The sequence below is a fragment of the Perca fluviatilis genome, chromosome 3 (assembly GCF_010015445.1).
Source record: "Perca fluviatilis chromosome 3, GENO_Pfluv_1.0, whole genome shotgun sequence".
NCBI lineage: Eukaryota > Metazoa > Chordata > Actinopteri > Perciformes > Percidae > Perca > Perca fluviatilis.
In genome coordinates, this window is record NC_053114.1 from 17,061,387 (window position 1) to 17,078,899 (window position 17,513).

The 17,513-nt window shown below is 41.3% G+C and overlaps 1 long non-coding RNA gene across 1 annotated transcript; it reads left to right on the forward strand.

Annotated features, from left to right (window-relative positions):
• The first annotated feature begins 9,163 nt into the window (after positions 1-9,163).
• LOC120556428 lies at positions 9,164-16,407 on the forward strand. The gene is made up of 3 exons (XR_005638859.1): positions 9,164-9,309; positions 12,078-12,159; positions 16,169-16,407. It is a non-coding gene; the product is annotated as an uncharacterized LOC120556428 (long non-coding RNA).
• The last annotated feature ends 1,106 nt before the right edge of the window (positions 16,408-17,513 follow it).

Below are 17,513 nucleotides of genomic sequence, written 5' to 3' on the forward strand. Positions count from 1 at the left end.
TAAGGGGGGGAAAAGTAGCTTCCACTTAAGGGGCCCTATCTTGCACCATGCGCAGCGCAAAGCCCGACGCAAGTGTCTTTGCTAGTTTAAGACCGACGCACTTGTCAATTTCACGCCCAGCGCCCGCGACTAGGCCAGCCATCACGATGGACGATGATATCGTCCATCGGCACAACCCTAATTATCACCTCATAAAAATGTTATAGCAAACATGTTCACAAATAGTTTTCTATTCACACACACACACACACACACACACACACACACACACACACAGTAGAGACAGAATGGACGGGTTTCTGGCCACCTGGCAAATGTAAGTCCAATATTCACTCTCCTTTTAGCTCGGGTCTGGTCTCCACCAACTCCTGAGGGAAATATGTCACCCTTTAGTTCTTAAAATTCTCCATTATGTTCAGAGGCCAGTAGCTTACTTTGTCTGCTGTGTGGTGCTAGGTAGGTACTAGTGTGCAGTTGGTTTATCGGAGCTTTTTCACCAAAAACACCTGCATGCTGCATATGGAAACTAGGCACATAGTGACTCATCGTTAATATAGAGATATTGAGGAGAGCAGCTTTAAGTTGAAGCACCCAAACCACCTGATCAAGGTTATTTAAAAAGGTCCCCATGACATGGTGCTCTTTGTATGTTTTTATATAGACCTTAGTGGTCCCCTAATACTGTATCTGAAGTCTCTTTCCCAAAATTCAGCCTTGGTGCAGAATTACAGCCACTAGAGCCAGTCCCAGAATGAGCTTTACTTAGTATGTGCCATTTCTGTGTCTGTAGCTATTGAGGAGGGGGGAGGGGAGGGGGGGGCAAGGTGGATGGTGGTGGTGGTAATTTTCATGCCATGGGACCTTTAAGAAACACCTACTGCTGAAAGAGGATGGGACACAAGCTGCAATTTATGAGACCTGTTCCCAAAGAGGTTTTGCTGTAATATCACTACTTCCTCATTAGCTACTGACTAATCATTGCTAGCATGAGCACAACAGGTTGCTTACCAGAAAAACGTAAACATAGGTTGTTTACAATCTTTAAACAAACAATACCAATAAAAACTTGAATTTGAATGGTATAAAACTAGCATTCCACCCAAAGACTTTGTTTAGACTGAAGGAGAACGTCTATTTGAGCTCCATCCTGGAGTCCAGCTCATCTCATCAGTATGTATGTGCCCTGTTCATCCCCCCCCTCACAACAACAGAGGCAGCAGGATGAGAGAGCGAACGGGATCCCTCAATAAAATAGAGCTGGATGGAGCCTTGTGAAGCCACATTCCCTTCATTCTGGACCTGATATTTGTTGAGCGCAGACAGCAGACTCTTCAAAGGCAGGGAACATCCCTGCAGGCCTCCTCAGATCTGAGACTAGGCTGCCCTCGCTGCACCCACCATACATATTCACATACGCATGCACAAACACACTCTCTGGCACACTTAGGTAGCTTTCATGTCAAGTATCACACCTTCAATCCCTTATTTCCTATACTGATCTTTTCAGAGAAAACGTTTGTGCGCATCATGTATGTTTGCCTGTACCAATATGTTAATCCCTGAATGATTCAGTATTAAAAGTAAATATATTCTGTAATTGTGCAACTGTGCATCTTTACACAGTTGTTAATTAAATCGTTACTGACTGTCTTTTCCGACACTGAAGCAACAAACTATGCTTTCAGTAGCTGCAGTGTTACATCAGCCACAGGGCTCTAATCCAACAGCTATTGGTCAGGAAAAAGATTTATCTAAATTAGCATCCATAATATAGAAAGATATATTTTTTTCATGTTTATTTGAATAGGGACCGATGCTACAACATAGACATTTGTGCAACAAATCTCCAATGTACAGCATCACAGCATTTATAGCTATTGCTAATTTACAATGCCTGTTCCTAAAAACAAACATTAAACATTGCCACGTGACGATACATAAATCACATAAACATACACACACATCCATTTGATTTTTTTCCAGTAAATAACAATTTGCACTTTCTGTGGAGAATATAGATCTGAACCCAAATTGTAAAGGGTGCACATAGTTATTTATTTCTAGGGAATTCGTTAGTTGTATTGCCACAATCTTTTCCAAAACCTTTGAGAAAACAGGAAGGATACTTACTGGCCGATAATTGCCCACCTGATCTGCTGCCCTAGATTTTAAAATTGGAATGACTCTTGCTGGTTTCCATATTTCTGGAAACTTTCCACTAGTCATGGAGGTGTTGATCAGGTTGAGTTAACGGTTCAGCAAATACATTACAATTCCTTTTCAAGAAAGAAATGTCCATGTTGGTTAAGATCTTTAAAGTATGTGGTTTTAAATTGCTGATAACCTCAATAACTTGTTTTTTACACACTTTTTGCAGTTCAAATGCCCCAACCTTCTCATAAGACATAAAAACAGAGCTCATCACCTTTTTCTGCTTAGAATCAGGATGATGTTCAGTCTTTGTACTTTGTAATTACTGTGTAAAAGTTATAGAATAGTTATCTGTAAGCAGAACTATTAACAATCATAAAAGACTCTCTGGGTATTAGGGAGACACAATGTACTGAATACAAAAGTAAAGTCACTCTGTTTGAGAGCTGAAATGATTAGGCTAGTTGATCAAATGATTAGTCAACTGACATAATATTTAGAGACTTTTTTTGATGATCCAGAAATCGTTTTAATAATTTTTTCAAGCAAAAATACCAAATATGACCTTGTTCTCTTTGTCTTATTTTATAGTAAACTGAATATCCTTGGATTTTAGACTGCTGGTTAGACACAACAGACAAGACTGAGGGGAAATTATAGAACAAATTATTATTCATGAAAATAATTGACAGATTAACTGAGAAGAAAAATAATTGTTATTTACGTCCGTGTTTAATGAATAAATCACACATTAAATAAACACAAGTTACCTAAAGTGGTGGACAAAATTTGATGCGTAAAAATAAGTCCAAAATCATTTGAAATTCCATATTTTCAACGTGGATTACAAAACATATTAATTGTTGGATATTAAGACTTAAAACCTGCGTATGTGTGTTAGGGCAAAGAGACTAACAACAAATACACTAACAAATGCACTAGAACAAGATGAATGCACATCAGTAGAACAAAGTGATCTATAAGACTAAAATTATATAAAAAAATGTTTACCCGGGATACCCTTTTTAAGGATTGATTTCCTTACAGGAGGCGCTGCCAGCCTGCGTCTCCCATGGGTGTTAAATGACATCAACGACCAAATTCTTCCTTGCTGAGTAAGACAACATTCTTGAATGTCATCTGAGTCATTTATTCACTTTTCATCCACTTCAATCCTCACTGAGTAATTAATATCCAACCAGATACTGTAGCTGTTCAGTAACAGTGACAGATGTACATTCATTTTCTGAGAGAAAAGCATTGTGTGCTGCTCACTGTAAGCAGGGCAGCAGTAGTTCCGTCGGTGCATGGACACGGCACTAACAACATATTAGCCCTGTTGTTTACCTCAGGGCTCAGCTTTCCTGGAGGCTACTAAATTGGCATTAGCCAGCGCAGCAATACGCAATTAAGCCCAGTCTGCACCATGTCCCGGGCAGATCAACACCATGCAAAGTCATGCTAATTGGCTTAGCACTAAGCCTGTTTGAAGTGTGCTAGGTAGTGGCGCTGGCTTGTGACTGATACACAAATCTGGCCTCATCAAAGGGATGCCCAGGCAGCCTAACCTTCGCTTTAGTCGTACATCAGTGATTCATTCATTCAGGAGCTACTCTACAGTTGATTACTGAGGTTTCTCAAAGAGACAGCAAGATTGTGGAGGGGGAGTACTGTTTCAAATCACAGCTAAAGGAATGTGTGTGAGGCAAGTCAACGAGAAACACCGTTCCCTCCCTGAACAACAACTGCCAACGTTTCTTTAAGCAAAGCACAAAACCTCTGATCGCTGCGGTGGAGCTACCAACAGAGAGACATAACACAGGTTACACTGAGGTGTTTACTGCACCAACATAAAGCAGAAATAAAATGATCAGCCAGTCAATAATTTTATTTTGCTGGCATACATTCCAGCGAACCACAAGATATAATGCAGCATGAAATAAATGCACCACATCCTTCAAATCCAGGCAGCTTGGGGGGCATTTCTCACTTTTCCCTCCTCATTCGGTTAAAATATTTCAAGAAGACTTTCAAGGACATGAATTTGGATCTGCTTCTGTATGCCTGTCTCTTCACCTGCCAAATTTGGATATTATATGCAGCCTTTTTCAGGGTCAGCAATCAATCAGAATCTATTTGAAAGGGATGATGTGTACAGGTGTGAATATGGAGAGAAGAAACTCTTACTTGATCTTCTTTTTGTGCCAACAGGCCGACAGCGTCTCCCTTTCTAGGAACATATTAGCATTCCTGCAGCGCACACCAATCCCACCACTCCTTGTTGGGTCAGAGAAATCAAAGCGGGGAACATCTGAGGAATATCAGAGAGGGGGCGCATAGATTAGTGCCCACAGGTTGTCTCGCTAATTAAAGTATAAGAGGGAAAACTGTGCTTGGCTGCTCTCTGAGGATATGCTGCTGTCAAATGATTGGCTTCAGGTAATCAATAGGCTCCCTGGGTGGGAGAGGCTGCGGGATGGGACCCTCACTTTTGAATAAAAAATGAATTTTGCTTCACATTGAATGAAATGAAATACTGGGGAGTATGAAATATGGCATGAGCACAGCAACGTTTAAAAAAACAAATGTAAAAATGTACTTACTTCATAAATGAAATGGCATTCAATCCTGAAACAAAATTCTTGAGGTTTTGTCAATTTATTCTTATGTAAACAACAACAACTTAATGCACACCATCTGAGCTTATCTTTCATGCCAACAGCCAATATGAACAATACTTAAAGCTGCACTGATCAATATTTTGTATACTGCCAAAGGATAAAATGGTATTGTGAAAGTTGTTACTCGTAGTGACAAACCCACAGATGATCATTGCCTGACTCTCTTTAACCTTTTTGTATGTTTAAGCTAATTTTTTGGGTTTTCTGGCCAGCAACAACTGTTATCTAGCAGTTCACTCTTACCGCTCTCATCAGCTTTGTTTCCAGATGTAGCAGGGATCTGTTTTCAGCTAAAAAGTAAACCCACTGTACACTACCTTCTCAGCAACAAACGACAGACGGACAGACATTAGCAACTACCTGATGAAGATAGTGCAGCATTTAGCAGAGCCAGATATTTTTCTCAGGAGTTGGAGACCAAAAACAGAGCTTAAAAAGGGGATTACATATTGGACTTTTTTTTTTTTTAACCTTTATTTATCCAGGTAAGTCGATTGAGAACACATTCTCATTTGCAACGACGACCTGTCACATTCACTCAGTTACACATTCATACCTGGAAGCTGCCTAGCGCAACCACAGTCTGATCCACTCCACTGGAGTGGTTGGGGTTAAGGGCCTTGCTCAAGGGCACCTCAGTCGTGGTAATGAGGCAGGGACAAGCACTGCTCTTTCACTTTCCCCACCCAGATTTTATCCTGTCGGTCTGGGGATTGAGTTCTCTTCTTTAACCTTTAGGTCACCACTGCCTAAATTAATGATAATGTTGCTCTGTGTCTAGATATGTAAATAGTTTTCCATATTAACTACATAATGACTTAAAATGTAAATGTTGTGTTTTCTACCACTGCTCCGAAGTGGCCTTAAAAATAACGTAATACGGTCTCCAGCAGGCGGACGCCAGCTACACACTGGATGCGTGGCTCGAGCGTGGTGTTTCTGTTGCATGTCAGCTGCGTGGCGGCTGCGTGGCGTTTTCTATGTCTTTGCACACCAGAAACATGTCTGACGCAGCGCTGCTGCTGCTAGCCTTGTCTGTACACATGTACAGTGCCTTGCGAAAGTATTCGGCCCCCTTGAACTTTTCGACCTTTTGCCACATTTCAGGCCTCAAACATAAAGATATAAAACTGTAATTTTTTGTGAAGAATCAACAACAAGTGGGACACAATCATGAAGTGGAACGAAATTTATTGGATATTTCAAACCTTTTAAACAAATAAAAAACTGAAATATTGGGCGTGCAAAATTATTCAGCCCCCTTAAGTTAATACTTTGTAGCGCCACCTTTTGCTGCGATTCCAGCTGTAAGTCGCTTGGGGTATGTCTCTATCAGTTTTGCACATCGAGAGACTGACATTTTTGCCCATTCCTCCTTGCAAAACAGCTCGAGCTCAGTGAGGTTGGATGGAGAGCGTTTGTGAACAGCAGTTTTCAGTTCTTTCCACAGATTCTCGATTGGATTCAGGTCTGGACTTTGACTTGGCCATTCTAACACCTAGATATGTTTATTTGTGAACCATTCCATTGTAGATTTTGCTTTATGTTTTGGATCATTGTCTTGTTGGAAGACAAATCTCCGTCCCAGTCTCAGGTCTTTTGCAGACTCCATCAGGTTTCTTCTTCAGAATGGTCCTGTATTTGGCTCCATCCATCTTCCCATCAATTTTAACCATCTTCCCTGTCCCTGCTGAAGAAAAGCAGGCCCAAACCATGATGCTGCCACCACCATGTTTGACAGTGGGGATGTGTGTTGGCAGAGCTGTGTTAAGCTTTTAAAAATAAAAAATAAATTTTGGTTTAATCTGACCACAGCACCTTCTTCCACATGTTTGGTGTGTCTCCCAGGTGGCTTTTGGCAAACTTTAGCCGACACTTTTTATGGATATCTTTAAGAAATGGCTTTCTTCTTGCCACTCTTCCATAAAGGCCAGATTTGTGCAGTATACGACTGATTGTTGTCCTATGGACAGAGTCTCCCACCTCAGCTGTAGATCTCTGCAGTTCATCCAGAGTGATCATGGGCCTCTTGGCTGCATCTCTGATCAGTCTTCTCATTGTATGAGCTGAAAGTTTAGAGGGACGGCCGGGTCTTCGTAGATTTGTAGTGGTCTGATACTCCTTCCATTTCAATATTATCGCTTGCACAGTGCTCCTTGGGATGTTTAAAGCTTGCGAAATCTTTTTGTATCCAAATCCGGCTTTAAACTTCTCCACAACAGTATCTCGGACCTGCCTGGTGTGTTCCTTGTTCTTCATGATGCTCTCTGCGGTTTACACGGACCTCTGAGACTATCACAGAGCAGGTGCATTTATACGGAGACTTGATTACACACAGCTGGATTCTATTTATCATCATTAGTCATTTAGGTCAACATTGGATCATTCAGAGATCCTCACTGAACTTCTGGAGAGAGTTTGCTGCACTGAAAGTAAAGGGGCTGAATAATTTTGCACGCCCACTTTTTCAGTTTTTTATTTGTTAAAAAAGTTTGAAATAGCCAATGAATTTCGTTCCACTTCATAATTGGGACCCACTTGTTGTTGATTCTTCACAAAAAATTACAGTTTTATATCTTTATGTTTGAGGCCTGAAATGTGGCAAAAGGTCGAAACGTTCAAGGGGACCGAATACTTTCGCAAGGCACTGTATGTTTCTCAGTGATAAACTGCACTCAAGCAGTAGTATACTTCATGTTAAACATAAATATATACTGATTTGATTACAGCAAAGACAACATTCAATATGCAGACTAAGTCTAATTGCTGTGAGATGGAAGTAAACAGCTTTGGCAGCTAAACCTGTGGATGACGACAGGAATGTTTTGTTTACAGGCCACCTACTGCAACCCTCCCATGTCAGAAATGTCTGAATCCTGTCTGCAGGCATAACAAAGCCCCTCAGACACACAAGCCAGTGCCGAGGTAATACGATGGGAGCAGAAAAAAGGAATCCTCATAACCTCTTGCTGTGATCAGTGAATGTGTCCTCAGGGACGCCAGCAACAACAGAGCAGGTAATTCTCCCTCACCCCCTCCTGAGTACATCACGTCCATAGTGCAAAACAAGCCAGTGTCTCAACAGAATTGACCCTGATTTAAACCCAACACATCAACCTTTTCTATCCTCTGTTGAAAGGCTCCGTTTATTACCTAACATGCACTGATGGCTCCGCACGAAGGAGGGAATGCTATGCAAGGCTAGACAGGAGACGAAGGAAAAGGATTAGAGCGCGGGCAAGGACTGGATACAGCCTTATTTACAACTGACAATGTTTTTCTGTGGAGAAGCCAGCCTTAATTTGCTGCTTAATAACTGACTTCCACCACCATGTTCAAATCCCCCTGAGAGGCTTTTGTGGTTTGTTTGCAAGATGTCTCTGCTGCCTGCACTGCAAATTAGCCTTTCAGAAAGGCACGTCACCTTCTGGCCACAGCTTGCAAGCAACACGCAAGGTTATTCTTTTTTGTTTTTTTATCGTCTTGCCCGGTGCCTTTCTACTTCTCGCTGGCAGTAGGAGCAACCTTCAACTAACCTTTAAACCACTGTGAATAATTTAAATCCTATTTTCATATCAATGGAGGAGTCAAGCCAGGCAATTATCTTTTATCTGTGTACTTTGCTGTCGGAGCAAAGCATAATAAAGTCTTCCCAAGAGAGAAAGAGACAGAGAGAGGGAGAAAAAGACAAGGCGTAGATAGTGTAGAAAAGCCAGAGGCCATAAGGGCTTACTGAAGGAAAGATAGGGGAGAAGGTTGATGAGAAAGAAATACAGTGGGAGAATGAGATAAAGAATAGAAATAGTGTGCGGACGCTTGTGATGCTATCTGGAAGACTCTAATGAAAAGAATGAATAATTCACTAATGAGCAACAGATCTGTCATGGAAAGAAACGCTGCTCGTGTGCGCTGGTTTCCGAGGATGTGGTGGGTGCTGCATGTGTGGTTTTGGTGGCTGGTGGAAGACAGTCCAGACGAACATGACAAATTGGCAGTTCAATTAGGACTTTTGGGTCGCCGTTTTCTCGGTGCGTAGCCGACGGCTCCATTCTGTGACGCGCTGATGTCCAGGCCAGAGACAGACTGTGTTAAAGCTCATTTGTGTGACAGTGATTTCAAGCAATGTAGGAGATGGATGCATCCCAGGGGGGGGGAGGGAAAGGGAGAACAAAAAAAAAAAGCACGAAAAAAAAAAAAATGTGAAGAAGAAATTCCCCCTGGTACTCATTAAAATTCAGCAGTACAGCAACACCCCCTTTGCTTTGCTCTTCTTTCCCCTCCCTCTCTCATTTTTCCCTCTTCCCTCCGTCTGTTCCAACAGCCATCGTCTCGCCTTGTTGCCTCCCTGCTTGCCTCCCTGGACTGTCCATGATCATCATGATGAATTCATAAAACTTGCTGCATTCTTGATTGAGATGGAGCAGTGGAGAAAACAAGAGTGACGTAGAGAAGAAAAGCAATATCCACAACTGGAGAGGTAGGCAGTGGGGGAGGTGACGAAGTGAATGTGTTTGGGAGTGATGGCATGCAGAGATAACAAGAGAAAGAAGAAAGAGGATGAGGGTAGGAGCTACAGGCTTTGCAATATTAATCTATGGTGCAGAGATAAAACAGACAGGTGAGCCCTGCAAGCGAAGGCAGGATTTCCTTTATACGAGAGTGAATGCAGGGCACGTTATTGAAAGAGCTGCCAAACTTTCTTTGACTTGCATCTGTTTGCTTCACCAAGAGCCCTCAAGAGTAGACCAGAGTCAGAGCTCACAACACCCAGGCTCAGATCACACGAGGGTATTCAGAAGCCACATTATGGAGAGATGCAATAACAAACAGCCTAGTGTCATTTGAAGTTATTCTGTGTTTACATGCATGCTAACAGTTCAATTATAACCAGATGAAGGCAATAATCCCATTACAATACAATTTGACTGGGTTACCTTGTTCAAGCATAGAACAATGACTCAACCTACATTTCATTTCAGACAATGAAAGATACTGCTCCGTAAAGTCAACGATTCATTTTCTGTTGAGCGACTAATCAATTGATCACCTAATCCTTGCAGCTATAGGAAAGTTATACAAATAAACTGTGAGAACAAAACACACATGTTGCGTGTTATCGCGAGAACATGACGTACTATCGCGAGAACAACGTCACGCGTGTAGAAAAAGAAAAAAAAAGGTTGGGTTTAGGAAAAGAACACAGGGAAAGGCTTTAGTAACACAAAAAAGCGACAAATACACAATTAGGAAAACAATAAACGGTTGGGTTTGGGAAAGAGACATTGGGGAACGCTTAAAAAAATTAACAAAAAAAAAAGAAAAAGAAAACGGCTGAAAATCGCCACACGCGAACCCAGCTCTCCTGGGTGAAAGTCCTGTGTTTTACCCATCCGCGGTCCTACGTCCCTTTATTGATGATTATCGTTGATAAACACGCTAAAAAGCGATTATGCGTCTTGATAACACACCAAAATGGCATACAAATTGGCGTGTCATACATACGCCACTTCATGAGATCAGTCTGTGTAAATGAATACAATAGTTTTTTGGGTTTTTTTCACTCATGAAATAATGCCAAAGTTTCCTGCAGCATGTTGTAGTGAAGGTGCACGTCCTCGCATTAAATAAAAAGCGACTGCAAACATCAGAAGAAATGATTACCCTTTCATGAAATACACCATAAATCCTCAGAAGAAATTAGTAGAAGGCCACATGTCTAATGAGTGGGTGATTGAATACACATCTAGTAATTACATTAATAATAGAGATGAGATGTCACAAATGTTCCAATTCAGCTTGCTTTGTGAGAATTATTGACAGAAGCATGTCATAATGTCAAATAAAAATTAATTTTTACAAGTTGGGGAACATTTGGAGGCAAATGGCTCAATCATGAGCCATTTGCGGATTAGACTTTGCATTTTTGTGTCGACACATACAGCAGATGTAGAGTTATTTTAAAAAGGGATCTCTTCCTGTAGCTGAAACCCTCTATTTTATACACACACACATACTGTATACACATTTTTTTCTAGCTGCATTTGAATCGACAGCTTGATGGATCCAAAAAATCTACTTACTGTGAAAAATCAGGTTCTTACTAATCATGTAAACACTGTAATCATACTTTGTTGATTGTATTGTATTGTGTGTGTTCAGTTAGGGCTGCACGATTATGGCCAAAATGATAATCACGATTATTTTGATCAATATTGAGATCACGATTAATTATCACGATTATTTGTTGATTTTAGCCAAAACAAATTTTATTGTCACATAATTATAACTGCTTTTACATCCATATTGTGCTACATTCCTACTAATACATCCATATTGTGCTACATTCCTCCTTTATTGAAGGATACTGTGAAGGAGTATGCCATTTCAGCTGTTGTGCGACCGCTTTCCACACATGCACGTTTGCCGTGAAAGATACAGGCAACGCAATTTTCTGTTCACGTTAACGGCGCATGTGGTGCCTGGTATCTACCAGACGAAATAGCTACACGGATTTCTGTGGCTCATTACACTGCCACTTACATGTCTGCGTTGCGCTCTGATGCTCCGAAACCCACGTTAGAGGCAACATAAACATCGCTGAATGTCACGCTAGTAAACACTAATAACACGTTACACAGCAGCTAACGTTAGCCTAGCGTTAGCCACAGTAGCTGACTGCTAAACAGTGTAGTGCGTCTGTATTTCACTGTAGGATTCCAACAGCGGAACGTCCAACAGTCTGCTGCTAAAGCTATGAGCTAAAAGACACAAACTAGCACTGGTCACTGCTGTTGTCTGAAAAACAACACAGACGGGACAAAACGTTGCGTTTACTGGTAAACTGGTAAACATTGTGACCGGCTTATGATGACCGACTGCTACCTGTTGTGGAATTTTCCCACGTTACTCTGTCCTCTGTGACTGTCTACATCTAGAAACTAGTCGCGCTGCGGTGCAGGGGAACAGCTCTGATTGGCTCATGGAGACATGTGATCAGACAGTGGTTTATGGAGCGCTAGATTGGCTTTGCAAAAACTGTTCTATGCAGGGAATGACGCATTTTAAATATCGCTCGATCACGCAAATTTGATCGTGGGAAGCCAAAATCGTGATCGTGATTAAAATTCGATTAATTGTGCAGCCCTATGTTCAGTCCCATCCATCTGTTTGCAGCTTCTCTGAGTGAAGATCATGTGTGTTATGCTGTGCTGCGTAATATAACCGCATGTGTATTCATATTCACAGGTCCTCACATTCGTGAATCTTTCTCCCATCCATGAGAAAGCACAGGAATTGTGGGGGTAATCCTAGAACACGTGAAGGCCAGGTAAGGTTCTCTATCCAGGTGTATTTACAATGTAGAGAGATCCCACAGGAGATCCATGTCCGACAGCAGTTAACTGCAAAGGTTTACTGTACGTCCCTGGGTAATGTAAATTACATAGGAAGAACAACTACATTGTCTATGTGCTATAAATAATACATTTACTGTATCAAAGAGACAGTGTATGACCCAATACATTAAGTTGTACACAATTGTGGTGAACTTGTGAGCCCTGTGCTTAGTTACTCCGATTCTCCACTGGGCACGTCTGTGCTGCGTTCCGGCGGCGCCGCTGTTTTGTTCCGTCCTCCGTCCCATACCACACCGGGAGAGTCTCCGAAGCGCCAAGGCTACCATAGCTGTAAGGCGTACTTTGAACTGCGTGGCGCGAGAGAGTTGATTGGGATATATGATCTCAAAGCTAGATGGGAGAAATTCCTACACATTGAACCTTTAGGCTAGTATCTACCTTCCACTCCAGGCACTCCTACAGTTAAACGCCATGCCTTCTCTTTTCTGGTGTTGTCCTCAATAAAAAAGATCTGTGGTATTATGCCCCCCCAATATGAAACTCTCGTTGTCCGTGGTGTTGTAGAGGAGACGATATAAACGATATTGGGGGTGTCTTTTGGTAAACTGACTGGATGCTCACGCTTTCATTTCCTGCCCGGCTGTCCGAACCCCCCGCGGCTTGTGTGAAAATAGACCTGGCGCGTATCTTTAGCACGACCTAAAAAACAGCATGTTCACTGCAAACTCACGCTCCTCTCTTCCTGATTTACAGCCCCCCTCTCTTGGCTGCAAATAACTCACCGTTATACTACACGTTGTAAAACAGCTGTGGCCCGCTTGCCTGCTCCTCCGGTAACATTAGCTAGCAGTTAGCATGACGGCCCTAGCCACGGTTAGCCAGGACCAGTCGGGATCACTTTACTGTCTCAATTAGGGCTTTGACTCCGAACTTCGTTATTCGTTATTATGCGGGGCTGCTCCTCAGTCACTCAACAGAAGAGAAAGGTGACTGTTTCGGCGGCCACAGGAGAGAAATACATGGCGTGCTCGCGGGACAATACTGGCGACTCTTTTTTATTTTACAGAAAGTCGCTGTCTTTTCTACAGAAAGTCGCCAGATTTGTCGCTAGTCGCTTTTGTGAAAAAAAGTCGCTAAGTTGGCAACACCGCCCACACACACTGGCTCGACGCACACACCAGCACACGAGTATAAACATCAGACCACTTACGTAGGCTACGGTGAAAGCTCCGAACTTCCTGTCGAAAGCACACTGTGTTTAATCCAGGGTCTGACTTAATTTTTTTTTTAAACTGAAGGCATTTAATGGTCAAAATATTAATAAATATTCTAATATATTTGAATATTAATATTAATATACAAACGAACTTTGAATATGATTTTTGGGCAAAAGTCAAAGCCCTAGTCTCAATTGTTTTTGCGAGTAACCAACTCGGGTACTCTAGCTATATAATTCAATGTGAGTACACGAATGTTGAAATGACATAAAGTGCCCGTCCCTCGTAGCCGTGATAAATTAGCCTGAAACTAATGCTTAGCTACCTGTTCAGGAGGAAATTAGCCAACTCGGCGTCCTTTTGGACTCTAAGCCGTCTCCATCTTTCAAATACATCTCCAATATTTACCTGGAGATTGTTACTACTCTGGTCACGCAACTGTTAGAAACACTGTTGTTGTTTTTGCACAGTACCTTTTGAAAAGATGCCTGGAAGTCTGAAATATGTCTGGGGACACTAGTTTAGGGCTGCAGCTATCGATTATTTTAGTAATCAAGTATTCTACCGATTATTCCATGGATTAATCGGATAAGAAATACTTAGTAAGAAATACTTAGTAAACAGCAATTGTAAATATTTATTATTGCTGTTTACAAAAAAAAGTTGTATTGCCAAATTCCAAGACCCTTGCCTCTGGCTCTTTGCACTGGATATGCAAAAGAGCTGTTCACTGACCCGAGGGTAAATGTGACTGTACAAAGCTTACAGCAGGGCTATTCAACTACACTGTTCTGGGGGACACATTTTCAGAAGCCTAATACACAGTGAGGAGAAACAATAAAGAATGCAGACATCACCGGAATGATGACATCATTCACGTGCATATTAAGTTATTAAGTGGCCATGCTGGGGGGAGGAGCCGGTTTGTCTCCGGCAGCAGCTAAGTTTCCAAAGATTAGTAGCAAACTAATAAACAGTTAGACTTCAAATCGACAGCTTTCGTTTTAGCTTGTTGGTAAAACACAACATCGCTGTTAGCAGAGTAGCATGCTGTAGGCTAGCTGTGTAAAACAGCGCGGTGGACGAGAGCAGCAGACGTTAGCTACCTTGTGTTGGGTTCGCTCCGTGGAATGGATGAGCAGACTGGATGTTTTCTACTGAGATGATGTAGCAGCATGTTTGCAGCTTAAAATGATCCCAACCTTTCTGTCGTTTTCTCTCGCCTGTCTCTTCTCTTAGACCCTCGCTATTTTCGTCTTCCTTCATTTGTAATCTGGGCCGCCAGTCTTGTGTCCACAGAAGCGTCAACTTGTTGAGCGCTAGTAATAATCCTCCGTGCGGAAACACAGTGAGCCGTGCAACCTTAATTACATTGATTTAACCAAGCTTCGAGGCAAAGAATTTTGCGATTACAAAAAATCCTCGAGGCAAAATTCTTTGCCTCGAGGATTTTTTGTAATCAAATTATTCGAGTTATTCGAGGAATCGGTACAGCCCTACACTAGTTGTTGTACTATGACCATTAATTGCACTTTATTATGTTGTTCTATGCTCTATTGCACATGTTTTTGCACATGACATTTTGATATTTTTTTAAATATTTTAATCAAGAAGTTCATGTTTCAAGTTAAAGATGGAATCTTAGAAAATCCTTTTTTTTTTTTAACCGTGGTATCGAAATCGGCATCGAGAATCGTGCTATTTTACTGGTATTGGCACCGACTACTGAATTTTTGGTATCCTGACACCCCTAGTTATTTGTCGTATAAATGTACAGAAAATTCTCTAACAGATACGTAGTGGATGGTAATAGTCATCTGATGGTAATGTTGCTGTGTGTAGATATTTTGTTCATGTTGATATATGATATCAACGATGTCAGAAATGTTGCATATTTCAAGAGGCCAGATGAATAACTTCAAGGCCAAGCATCCACTAATCCCAATCTTTTTTTCTTTTTCTATTTGCTGCCCCTTTACCACAACTATCCTCACTCATACAAACACACGCACAGAGCAGAAAACACAAAGTCTCCATTTCCCCCTGGTCGTTTCTCAGCCTTTGAATTACACACACTGACTAATTGACCAACAGCTTGGTGCAGAATGTATCCCCAGAGAGAGAGAGAGAGAGAGAGAGACAGCAGTGAGAAGGAGAGAGGAGGCTGGTTAGGCACAATCACAATGGGAGCGGACCTAATGATGTGCTGAACATCACAAAAAAAAATCCTTAATAAGCTGAAATATTCTCTCCCTTGCAAACAACTTGTCTTCTAAAACATACTGCATACATTTCTTTGGAAAAGCACAATTAGACAATTACACTAAAAAGTATAAATATCATTAAGACATTCAGAGTTAATTAATTCAGAGGATGTAGCATTCGTATGTGGGGAAAGAGATGGAAAATACAGAAAGAATAGCATTTTCTTTTTGTTAATTTGCAGACTTCCCACTGGGAGAGGTAAAATAACCCCCAGCCAGACTGTCTTTTGCTGTTAAAAATAATAATAGAGTTGCTTTTTCAAGCTAGGCAAATACTGAGCCTGATTTGCATAGCTTAAGATGTGCATCGCTGCAGAAAAAGGTCAAAGTGTCCTTAAAAGCTGCACCAGCTACGGTGCGTTTTTGTTTTGTTTCCCCTTTTTCACTTTAATGTGCTAATACGTTGTCAGAGGCAGTTCTTTGGATTTTGGCACAGGCACATACACATTTCCAAATGATTCCTTTTATAAACAATCCATTTCTCTACTTCTCTCTTTCAGTGCCACTCTCACCTGTCTCTCGCCCACAGCCCCCTCTCGTCTCCTCCTCCATCTCCCAAGGGAAAGATGCCCACACTTCTCTCATGACAGATCTGTTCCCTGCAGATCTGAACTGCAAATCCTGCCTCTCTTCAAGGTGACAGACTGTTGTATGCCCAATTCGCCCCTAAAGCACTCCCCCGATGGCTTTCTCACACTCTCTTCAGTGCAAAGCACACACACACGATTCCCACAGATCAAACACCATCTTATCCCTATAAACTTTATCTATATTTGTATTTGTCAGTGACATTTGAATATACTGTTTTTATTCAAGTCTCTTCTACACCCACGCTCGCAGCTCTGTGAGTACTTAGGCAAAGAAGTGCTTTGAGCTAAATGCTAACATCAACACGTTTACATGCTTACAATGACAAAGCTAACATGCTGATCATCGTCGTCGTAGTTTACCGTGATAACATGCAAACAATTGCTAATTACAACTATACAAAAAGTGCAGCCAAGGCTGATGAGAATGTCATTCGTTTTTCCAGTGTTTTCTCATAAACAATGGTATTAAAAGTAGGGGTGGGAATCTCTTGGCACCTCACGATTCGATTCCGATTCAGATGCTAACGATTCGATTCTAAACTGATTATCGATGCAACAATTTTTTTGGTGTACATTTCCAATGCGTGATTTGTTTTAAATATACATATGAATCAGAGTTTGCTACTCAGAGTTTGCTAATCACTTCTTAGACAAAGCAGCTAGACAAAGCTTAGACTTTGACATATATTTGTCACACACAAGTTTTAATGAAATGTTTTGTCTGTACTGAGGTTTTTGTTTTGTAGTCATTCCATGCTTAAGCCTTAAACTTGCTTGTGAAAGTCCCCTTCTCTCCCAGTGATCTTCCATGTCAGAGGCTCAGTCATGTTTAAAGGTGGAGAATTGGCTTCTCAGAACATGAAGGTGGTCAGATGTAATGTGATAAAGTAGATGAACAGCCTATATGTGTTTTGCCTAATTATTTTATGTATGTCTTATTAGATCAGGTGTATATATACAAAATTTAATTTTCTTTTGGCCATTTGTGTGTGTTTCTTTTCTGCACTCTTGCACTCTAAGTTGTTGTCCATTATCCCATCCTCTTTCAGTCACTCTTTTTTTTTTATCGATTATTATTAACTTATCTGAATCGAGAATCAAATCGTTTTAGAGAAAAATCGCGATGCATCTAAGAATCGATTATTTTTCCCACCTCTAATTAAAACAAGACCTGATGATAGCGCCGGATGAAAAGCTAAATGGATCACCAAATTTATTACAAGCCTTCTGTTCCCCCTAATGGCAATCCATCCAA